This window comes from Pinus tabuliformis, chromosome 2_1, assembly GCF_031772625.1.
Source record: "Pinus tabuliformis cultivar Carrire ecotype Pingquan chromosome 2_1, CPIR1, whole genome shotgun sequence".
NCBI classification, from domain to species: Eukaryota; Viridiplantae; Streptophyta; class Pinopsida; order Pinales; family Pinaceae; genus Pinus; species Pinus tabuliformis.
This window is the reverse complement of record NC_142299.1, coordinates 736,056,008-736,063,528: the sequence shown is the minus strand read 5'-3', so window position 1 is coordinate 736,063,528 and position 7,521 is coordinate 736,056,008.

Genomic DNA, 7,521 nt, shown 5'->3' with positions numbered 1-7,521 from the left:
CTGAAAGAATACAAGCCATCCTCCAAATCCCATTCCCCAGAAACATAAAAGAGCTACAAGCATTCCTTGGAAAAATCAACTTCTTAAGAAGGTTTATTCCAAATCTGGCTAAATTAATAAGACTGTTAAGCAACATGTTAAAGAAGGATGCCAAGGTAAAATGGTCTCTGGAAACCAAGCAAGCATTTGAGAGTATCAAAATAGCCTTAACCCAAACCCCTGTCGTAACTAGCCCACAGTTTGATAAAGATTTTATCATATTTTCATTTGCATATGATCACACCATAGCCGCTATCCTGTTGCAAAAGGATGAGCAGGGAGCTGAAAAGCCAATTGCTTTTTTCAGCCAAGCCTTAAGAGACACCCCTTTGAAGTACCCAATAATGGAAAAACAGGACTACGCACTTGTTAAGGCCATCAAGGATTTCAGGGTGTATATTTTATATTCACACGTGATTGCCTATGTCCCACGCGCTGCCGTTAAGGACATATTGACCCAAGAAGGATTAGAAGGAAAAAGTGGTAAATGGATTGCAAACATCCTTGAATATGACATAGAAATAAAACCAACCAAGCTAATAAAGGGACAAGGTTTAGCTAAACTGATGTACGAAACAAACTTTCAGGCCTTAGACATAAACCAGCTGGGCAATGAATGGGAGCTGGCGACTCCAAAGATCAGTGATATCTTTTTACAATCCCCATTGTACACTGATATATGATTTGTATTGTTAAACCTATGTGCTCCCCCAGGATTGTCCAGAACCAAGAAAAGATTTTTGAAAATGAAGGCTTTAAATTTTTGTGTTATAGATGGTGCATTATTTTGGAGAAATCATGAAGGTATATTGCTTAACTGTTTAACCATGAATGAAACTAACAATGTCATGAAAGAATTCCATGCAGGAGACTGTGGAGGACATCTATATTGGAAGTCCACTGCTGACAAAATTCTAAGGGCTGGTTTCTATTGGCCCACTCTTTTCGCAGATGTAAAAAAGTTTTCCATATCATGTCACAAATGCCAAATTTTTGAGGGCAAGAGAAAATTGTTGCCCCTGCCCCTTAAACCCATCTCCACCGAAAAACCTTTTCAACAATGGGGTCTTGACTTCATTGGAGAAATCCATCCCTCTTCCTCAGGCCAGCACAAATGGATTCTAACAGCCACCGACTACTTCACTAAGTGGGTTGAAGCCATTCCCTGTAGACAAGCCAATGATACCATCATTATCCAATTCCTTGAGTGTAATATCCTTTCCAGATTTGGCTGCCCTGAGAAAATCATCACTGACAATGCCGCTGCCTTTAAGTCCAAAAAGATGATCAAATTTTGCCACAGATTTCATATTACCTTGGGCCACTCCACAGCCTATTACCCTCAAGGCAATGGCTTGGCCGAATCATCTAACAAAAGCCTCATCAACATCATAAAGAAAGTGCTAGAAGAAAACAAGAAGAACTGGCACAAAAAACTGGTAAATGCCCTATGGGCAGACAGACTTTCAAGCAAAAGATAAATTGGGATGAGCCCTTATGAGCTAGTATATGGCATGGAGGCTAGATTTCCTTCATCTCTGGGCATCCCTACTATCAAGCTGTTACAAGAGATTCAGGCTGAACCGAATGACATTCAAAGAAGAATCAATCAGACCATCCATCTGCAGCAAACCAGAGAACAAGTTTATGACAGAGCTCAGATTGTGCAAGAAAAGCTCAAAAAGATGTTTGATAAGAGAGCAAAAGCTGAAGATTTCAATGTTGGTGACAAAGTTCTAAAGTGGGATTCAAGAAGAGAAGACAAGGGTAAACATGCCAAGTTTGATTTTCTATGGAAAGGCCCATTTGTAATTTCTGCTGTTCAGGGAAACAACACTTATTTTCTCAGATCTATGGAGGACAGCACTATTGAAGAAGGCCCTGTGAATGGCAGGATGTTGAAACATTATCATGATCCTTGTTGTTGAAACAATGCAAATTCTGTAAATACCTTTGTACAACATTATTTGTAAATATCAGCACTCAGTTTTTATGTTTCTATAAACAGGCTGATTGTCTGAGGAATAGCAGCAAATTTGGTGAGGACGCAGCCGATGCAAATTTTCCAGTCTCAAAAGCATCAAAACAGAGCAAAATTTTCAGTTCATGTCAGCACCGTGCTCTAAGCAAAAGCAAGGCAAACACAACAGTTTAATCCATGTCCCTAAACTGTTTTAAAAGGCATGTTCCAGCAGCATTGTACATAAAGATCAAGCACGCAGAAGAAAGCAGGCGATGCTGTACAATTCACAGTAACTCAGTCGAGGAGGAGGTTGTTCATAATTCAAAGTTTCATATCTTTAACAGCCAGAACAAAGAAGAATTTCCCGGTCCACAGCAACAAACAGAAGATCAAGGTAGTCTGACCTGCTGTTCTTGACTTTTCACAAGGAAAAGCCATCCCCAAGTGGAGCCACTGTTAGCCTCCTGTTGCAACAGGTATCATCTTTCATGATTGACATTTTTACATGCCAAATATGTCATACTTGGCAAGCTGCAGTGTTCCATATTTCCAGAAGATACCATGAGAGTGTGCTAGTCCAAATGCCACTGCTGAGATTCCATTTTGATGAGTTGTTCCAGTTTTGAAGAATTTTCATTTAAGGGAGGTCCAAACAGTCTAATCTTGGTCTCCCTAGGTTTCAATTTCCTATTGTAGAATATAGAGAATGCATCTGTCCAAACAGTTTAACCTTGGCAGATTTTGTAGATAGGTAGAGAATCAAAGGGACCCAACTGTTTAATCTGGGCCCTGGCAGAAATAAGTGTAGATTTAGATAGGAAAAATTCAAAAGAAAAAATTGTAATTCTGGGTCTGCAAGTCTAAGTGCACCCAAATCAGAAAAGAAGAAAAAATGTTAGGAAAGTAGGATGGGTAGGTAGCTGTGGTTGCATAAAGCTGATGCATGATCAATTTTGTGTTTCAAACTGTTTTATCTTTTCAGATCAGTGCAGGCAGTTTTATTCAGAAGAGCTCAGAACTGGACATTACTAACTTCCCCTTCTTCTAATTCCCAAGTCACTTACTAACTCCCCAAAGAGGTCAAGATCTGCTTGATTCCTCTTAGTTTCATCATCATCCATATCAGTCACCTTGGTGAAGATCTGTTTCACTCAAGGACTTCATCTCTTTGCAAATTATTTTCCCCAAAATTTAGCCTAAGGTCCCTGACCTTAGTGTTTGCTGGTCACCTCCATATTAACCACTAACAGTATTATATAACTCCCTATCAGTTTTCCCATTCCCTTACTAAAGCTATGTACATATAACTCCCCTATGTAAATATCCCCTCCCTGGCAATATAGCCATATTTTTTTAAGTCTGGGGAAAAAATAGTCCATCTGGGGCTGTTTTTAACCCATCTGAGTCATAAAAGGGATTAATCTGACACCTGGCCAGATTAATAACCTCCTAGCCCTAAAACCCTCAAAAACCCACTTTTTGCCCATATACTAAGTTTTCGGGCAAATTGCTAAAACCCACGCTCAAAACCCATGTTTTACCCCCAACACAAAGTTTTGGCACTAAATATTAACCCTGCCGCTTATTAACCTCCTAAACCCATTTCCCATAGTTTAAACCCACTCGCGCGCATATGAAAAAAGGAATATTCCTGCGAATATTCCCTGCCCTAACCTGCGATCACCTCGTCATCGCCGCCAGCCGTCCGTTTCCCCGCCCCGCAGATCAACGGCTGGCGGGCCGTCCCATCCCCAAGCCGCCTGAGCTTTAGCATCCAGGAGATGGGCGGTATTGCCGTCATACTCCCGCCACGCGTCAGCTCCTGGGCTATGGCGGAGCCCCCTCCGCCAAAACCACTCTCCCCTAAAGGCGGTGCGCCCAAAACCGTAAACCGCCCCTGCCTGCGTCACTCGCCTACCCAGTTACGTCACCCCTTGCCCAGTCACCGCAACACGTTAGCCACCTGCGTGGCCTCCTGCCACCGTGTCGCCGAGTCATCTGCCTGCGTGGCCCCCTTGCCACGTCTCATGCCACATCACCGTCCGTACATGATGACGTCATGCTGACGTCATCTCACCACGTCATCACGCTGACATCATCGCTGACGTCACCCGCCGTACAACGTCACATCATGCTGACATCATCATCACTTTTTTGGCCCGAAGGAGCAAAAGTCGCACTTCGAAGCCCTGGAATCCAATTCTGAGGCAACTTTTGAGATATTTTTATGCATTTATTTCAGATAGGAGTATGTAAATTAATTATCCTTAATGACCTAATTAGGTCAAGATGTAATAAAGAACTCTGTAGATAGTTTTGCCCTATATATACCACCCTCTGCATAGTTTTAAGGGTTGGTCGATTGAGAATTTTCACTAGAGACTCGCACTGTATACCTCACTGTTTCTATAATCCAAGATTGCAGAACGCTTGGATAACAGACTGTCTGTTCTAAATGAAAGTTTTGGAGATATAAAGATGGAATTCTTGTGCTGCAACCTGAAGCAATAAGTGCATCTTACCTCTATTTATTGTTATCACTATCTAAATAGCAGAGAGAAAGAATAGCCTAGAATTAGTTTAAATACTCTCTATGCTCAATTTCTGTTGTTTCTTTATGTTTTCCTCTGATTGAATGAATTCCTTCTGGCTCATGTTTACCCCAATTCACCTGTGTTTGCCAATTATCTAGGGATTCTTAACTGCCCCTAGGTAGTGCCTTGTCATTTTCCCTTGTTAAGCATAATTGAGAGATTCTTAACTGCCTCTCATTACTTAGCATTTCTCTCCATCCCTTAAACCTGGAACATTGTTTCATGCTCAGCTATCTTGCTCCATTTCCCTTACTCTTATTAAGGAAAAGCACCAATAGTTTTTATCCTTGACTCCATGCCCAATGGTTTGAAACTTCCAGACTATTCCTTGCCTCTCTGTCTAAAAACATCAATTTTCCCACCAAAAACAAAACAAAAACCCCTGAACGCAATAACTAGCCTAAAATCCTTTTCAAACAAAGGTAAATCTAAAAGAGAGAGCCCTCTCTGATTGCAGGTGGGCTAGAACCTGCAGTCCAAAGTTGGTCTGTGGTTACCTCGGCCGTATCCTTTTCCGGAGCTTAAGGACAACCTGAGTGATAACAAAATACATTATTGAAAATCCAAAAACAAAACCAAAAAATTGTGATGGTGAAATCCGCTTGCAAGAAACGACTCAAATTCCTCCACTAAATCATAACTAAATGTTAGAGTTGAATTCAACAAATATTAATTACGACAGTGCATAAAAGCAAAAAGTTATCTAAATTTAGAACTCTTAATATTAATTACATTCTTGAAAGTTACACAAACAAAAACAAAAATAATTAACTTTTAAATTTTAAAAAATATAAAGTAAAAAATTAAAAGTTAAATTTATAAAAAAAAACACTTAATTTTTTGTGAGGTAAAAGATTGGAAATTTCAAAGTTAGTAAGAACGAATTGTTGATGGCAAAATTAAAAGTTAAATTTTTAAATAACATTGATTTCCTTTTAAAGTAAAAAATTGGAATTCAAAGTAAAACATAAAATATAGAACCCATTTATATCTAAATTGTAGTTTGGAATTGACATATAGTAACCTTGTTATAATAAATAATTTAGAACATACCTTAAGTGTGAAAGAACAATAAATTCAATCAAATCTACTTGACATATAACCCTATAAGCTAGTTGGGCATACAACCCTTTCTTCTCAATAACATTATGAACTTCTTGAATATGGATCGTAGACTTCAGTAAGAGTATTTTAAATTTCTCTTGTTGACATCTTTATATTTTGGTGTATGTTGTGAATGGAGATACTTTGTTCTCTATCTTTAAGTTGAATATGACAACCAAATTTATCAATTTAAAGGGTTTAGTTGATACCAATTAGTTAAGCATTGAATAGAATATGTAATAGAACAATAATTTACATGACTATTAGTATACTTTTGTGTGATATTTTGAAGGATAAAGCAAAGGTGACTACTCCAGTATGCTTACAAAATCCAGAAAAAAATAAAGGAACATAAATTATTTTTCTACTTCAAATTATATTCTTGTTTAAAAAATTAGAATGTTTAAGATAGACCAACTAATCTCCAAAATTTGTTGTTCTCAAGCATTACTATGGAGGTGTAAATCACTTATTTTTTTGTATAAGCTAGAAATGATTACTTATCTTCAATTTATTCCTAGACATGTCTATATTGAAACAATCCTTCCAATTATCATTATCTTGCATAACCAAATCCTAATTCAAATTATCACAGAAAGTATATTATTACATGGTCTATTAACAAAATATAAAATGTTGTGCATAATATTTTTATGCATGATATTCTCTATACATATAGACTCAGATGTTTGCAATCATACCCTTATTTTCCAAAACCTAGTCTCTTAGACCTAATCCTCTTCCAACAACCCCACCAAATCAAATTAAACAAACTTTGCACATCATATCTAGCGTAAAACCCTAATATATCTAGCCCTCTTGGCTGTGATCCTTTGGAGAGAACCCTCTCCGGCTTGGTAGGGCTAGCTACCAAGTCAAAAGATTGGTCTATGGTTACCTCAGCTGGACTCTTCCTCAGCCTTAGAGATCGAGACGAGTGATAACACCCCCCGAGGAACCTAGTAGAGACATTGGGCCTAGGTATGTTAAGAATATTTATTTATACATTTTTATTCCTAATCCTTGGTTTTTTCCATGTTCTTCTCTTGTAGAAGTTTTAGGCCTCAAGATGGCTCTTCCACTAGAAGATCTTGGCAAGGATAGGGGGTTGTGTTTGGGTTTCTCCACTCTTGTTGAACCATTTGAGTCTGACATAGGCCTCTCATTTTTTGTTGTTGTTTTCCATGCCTAGACAAAGTGCTAATGTCTAGCGAGGAGCATATTACTACCAAGAGATAGGTTATTCTAGAGCTCAAATTCGACTTGAGAGCACAACCAACCATTAGTGAGATTTGAACACTTAACCAATTCAAGAAGTGATCACTTAGGTGGAAAGGGAACTTTCCGATGAGCGACATAATCCTAAAAAACACTGAGGTGTTTGCTGATATGGAAGGTTCGATTGTTGATGTTGGTCTTACAAGTGGTGTGGTTGCAAGAATTTAATGGAAAATGGGGCCTCCTCCTGATCGTGGGTGCACTCCTAGGAGTAAACATCCAATCCCAGTAAAGGTTATTGATCCCCGGAAATATGCATGCATGCCTATCTGCCTATGTATCTTTAGTTTTCATTTATGTTTCCTTGTCTTAGCTCTGTTGTCTATGGCCATATAGATAAATCTCATGTATTGTATTTGAGAGCCATAAAATATATATTTTCTTTTCATATTTTGAAACATTTAAGGTTACTTGTTTGGTTGGGTTTCCAAACAAAAAAATTTACATCTCCCAAAAATTAAGCAAAAAGATTCAAGAGGTAAAGGAGAGAATGCTCAAGGTATTGGAATGTAAAGAAAATACACAAGCTTCATATATTAGATA